Source organism: Nannospalax galili, unplaced genomic scaffold, assembly GCF_000622305.1.
Source record: "Nannospalax galili isolate Female #2095 unplaced genomic scaffold, S.galili_v1.0 scaffold716, whole genome shotgun sequence".
Taxonomy (NCBI): Eukaryota; Metazoa; Chordata; class Mammalia; order Rodentia; family Spalacidae; genus Nannospalax; species Nannospalax galili.
In genome coordinates this window covers 2492645-2496907 of record NW_008339517.1, presented here as the reverse complement: position 1 = coordinate 2496907, position 4263 = coordinate 2492645, and the positions used below count along the sequence as shown (strand labels likewise).

The 4263-nt window shown below is 40.4% G+C and overlaps 1 non-coding gene across 1 annotated transcript; it reads left to right on the top strand.

Annotated features, from left to right (window-relative positions):
* The first annotated feature begins 241 nt into the window (after window positions 1-241).
* On the top strand, window positions 242-363 carry LOC115070585. The gene has a single exon (XR_003849740.1). It is a non-coding gene; the product is annotated as a small nucleolar RNA SNORA26 (small nucleolar RNA).
* The last annotated feature ends 3900 nt before the right edge of the window (window positions 364-4263 follow it).

The window sequence follows — 4263 nt, the reverse complement described above, 5'->3', positions numbered from 1 at the left end:
GTTGGTTTGCTGTTTATTTTTTCTTTAATGAAACCAGTTGCTGAAAAATTCTAAACATCTAAAACAAAGGCAAACTGACATGACTTACCTTACTGTCGCTTAACCTTGGACAGATAACAAAGCACTTGGTGACCCAGTTTCTCCATCTGTATGACATAGCTAATAGTAATCATTAATTCATTGAATTGAAAGTTTAAGTAATTATTACATTTAAAAGACACAAAACATTACACTTTTTCCTGTGCCCTTTTAAGCTTGACACAGTAGTTCAAGAGGTCAACACAGAAGGGGAAAGGGACTATCCATAAAATCTAGAGAAGAGACTGTACATCTCCTCTTTGGTTCCTGTGTGGAGTCATAACTGCACAGGGGGAAAAAAGACACAAAACATTATAGTATAGAGTGAATAATTAAATGAAATACTAAAATTATTGTTATCTTTATTGAAGGTGGATTCGGATCTACTAAATCAAACATGATGTGCACAAGAACTCTGACGTTTATGTCCTTGGTTTGGAGAGGCTTTTTTTTTATCCTTTTTAAAAAATATTTTATTTACTAGGCTGGCCTCGAACTCACAGAGATCCTCCTGCCTCTGCCTCCCAAGTGCTGGGATTAAAGGTGTGCTTAAAAAATATTTTTTTTATTTTTTTATTTTTATTTTTATGTGTATGTGTGTATTGCCTGCATGTAGGTAAGTGCACCTGTGTCGTGCAGTGCCATGGAGATCAGAGGAGGGCTTCAGATTCCCCGGAACTGGAGTTAAGGATGGTTTGTAGCCGCCATGTGGATGCTGATATTCAAACCCGGGTCCTCTGCAAGAGCAGTCAGTGCTCTTACCCACTGAGCTGTCTCTCCAGCCCTGGGGAGGCATTTTATCTCAAACATACAGTTGACAGCTGCCAACCTGAGGAAGTCACAGTTCTCACCAGTTGTGCTTTTATTCCCATATCTTACTGCCTTACACAAAAAGTGAAAGTGTTTTCACAGGAGCTGGTGCTCATTTACTTCTTCCTTGGTGATACTGTCATTTCTCCTCCAAACTGCAACTCCTTCAAACAAGTTTGTGTTTTTCTTTTCCTCAAGTATTGCTAGTTTTCCATAGTGCCACAGTTTAGATGTCAAATCTTAAATGCGGGTCAAAATATTATGAACATACTTCATAAACTGTAAAGCACTGGCCAGATGTTGACTTTTACTAACAGTTTTCAATCATTAGGGATGTCACTTACCTTTTGGGCACCTATGTGTTGGGAGCTACTATTATTATGGGCACAGCCATTGCTGCATTAGGCTGTGGCAGCTTGCCTTGACTTAAGCATTGGAGAACGAATGCTTCCATTCTGGGAGTTTCCCTGCTCTTACTTCTGTGGTCTGGGTTGACAGGCTATGCTTCCCTGATTAATTGGCAGTCTTGGAAACATAACTAAAGAGTTCTGTTTCAGTTTATGGGCACAGGAGTTTCTCAGCACCCTTAGCTTGTTTTCTACATAGAAATAATGAATTATAGTAGTTGCTAAGAGTAATCACAAACAGTACACCTTATATCTAAGATATTATAAATATTATGTAGCTGAATCTTGGATACTGCAAACACGTGAGTTTCGGTTGGTGAAGTAAGGTATTCTTGGTGGTAATATAATGTATCCTTGGTTATTCCTTGATTACTCCAGATCTGATTCCTATATAAGCTTGCTTTAGTTCACAATAAACATGCACTGGCACATAGACCTCTGCATTCCTTGTGTCTTGATTTCTATCTGTCGGGGTCCCCAAGTCCATCAGGCTTGGTTTGTGGTTACAGCACCATGACACCTAACAAACACCATTTCTTCAAAGATGTTTGTCATTTTAGAATACCCACCTTTTCTTAGTGTACTCTCTTATATTCTGATTTTATGTATTCTCAATACTGTCCATTACTGGAAGTCTGACCTTTATGTACAGTAGCTAAATAATGGAACACCAATTGCATTTGCTTTCCACAGTGCTTTATATATATTAAATCAATTTTTATAGACAATATAAAGTTAAATCCAGACAATATTTTATTTATCTTTGCAATTTAACAACTTGTCTCATATCTAGTAATTAGTAGTAGTTGCTCAATAATTTTAAAAATGTAAATGTCATTAAAATGTAAATATCATTACATAAGTCCTATGAGAGGTTCAAATAAAGTACCATCTCTTGTGTACACACGAGAAATTAACTTAGTAAAGAACACAGACTGAACATTTATTCTTATTCAACATTCAAATCTCTATTGTATTAGCACTCATAAGAACAAAAGAAAGACCAAAAGAAAAAGGTTTCTCACTGATAACATCATGACATCATTTTCAAAGACCAGATGTTACAGCAAATGGATTGTGATTGTAGCCTGCTAATATAACAGGTACTTTATATGCAATCAAGAAAATTCTTCTTTATTTATTAATATAGTTAGCATCCTTTTGCCATATATGTTTACTGAAATGTAAATGTATTAAAATAAATGCAATTTAAAAATTAGTCTTTCATTCACACTAGCCATATTTCAAGGACATAATTGCCACATGAGGTAAGCGTCTTGCAGGGTAGAGAGCAAAGATATATGACATTTCTTTCACTTAAGATTCCCAACAGTACATTATAGGGAATCAACACCTCATGATGTCAGTGTGAATCAAAAAGGAAGACTAGATTTAAAATAATAAATGTGATGCTTCCCTGGGCCTGCACCACCCACCGTAGGCCACTCTACTACCCACAGGATCTCTCCGGGATAAATTCATCGTGCACTTGTGCCTTGACCCCCCCAGCCTCATTCACCTTCCCATCTCCCCTGCTGGTGTCTCATAGTTTGGGTCCTGCCCCACTCCTTGTCTTGGGGTCCTAGACACCTGAGGAACAAATACTGCTTCCTGATCTTTTCATCCAGATGAAAGTAGTTCCTTCTCTGGACCCCAAGAGCACTGCTTTTGGGCCTGGCCCTGCTCTCACCTCACTCTGCTTCCCTGGGCCTGAAGGACCCGCCACAGGCCTCTCTCCTACCTGTAGGCCTTTCTCCAGGGTAAGTCCATTGTGCCCTCTGCACCTTGACTCCCCCAGCCTCATTCACCCTCCCATCTCCCCCGCCAGTCTCTCCTAGTTTGGGTCCTGTCCAATTCCTCGTCTTGGAGCCCCAGACACCTGGGGAACAAATACTGATTCCTGATCCTTTTCATGCAGATCAACAAAGTGCCTTCCCTGGGCCCCAGGAGCACTGCTTCTGGGCCTGGCCTTGCCCTCACCTCCCTCTGCTTCCCTGGGCCTGCGCCACCTGCCAGCCTCTTTCTGGGATGCAGGGGCTGACCTTTCCTTTTCCTGATCCTTTGCATCCAAACCAACCCAGCTCCTCAGTGTAGTCCCTAGAAGTCCTTGCGGCCTTTTCCCACCCCATCTGCCTTTGCATCTCTGGGTGGCAAGGCCACCAGCTCCCCTAGACCAGCATCTCTCCTGGGCCAGGCTCCCAGGAAAGTGGCCTAGGCCAGTCCATCCCCCAAATTCCTAAGGCCAAAATCATTCCTGGAAGGATTCAGACCTTAGGAGAAAGCCTGAAAACATCTGACCCTCATCTGAATTGGGCCTCTGTGGGAACTCCTGAAGACAAAAGCAACCCGGCCACTCAAATATAAAATCAAAAGAGAGAACCGGAAGCTTAGACAAACCAGCCTTTCATGCCCAAAGAGTAAACCACAAAGACACATAAAGTTGACAAAAAGAAGCAGACCTAAACTTGAAGGCCTGAGTCTCACACAAAATCAGAAACTACAAAAGAAATTCACATGTCAAAATCACAGAGAAAAAATTACATGAAAAACCAAATTAAGGTATCCACACCAAATACCAATAGTCCTCTAGAGGAGTACAATGAGAACCCCCTAGAGATAATGCAGGACATGGAATTCAAAAATAACAATTATAAATATGATAAAAACAATTCAGTGAATGTAAAGAACACACAAAGAAATCAAAGAACTGAAGGAAGATAGGGATAAACTTCTGAATGAATTAAGAAAAGAGCTAGAAATATTGATGAATACTCAGGCTGAAATGAAGAAGGAAGCGAAACACTCAGTAAGCCAATTAGAAACGACAGGAGAAAGCCTCAACAACAGGATGAATGCAGTAAGCCAATTAGAAATGACAGGAGAAAGCCTCACCAATAGGATGAATGAAATGGAAAACAGAGTATCAAGACTGGAAGATAAAGTGGACGAACTAGACCACTCAAGTAAA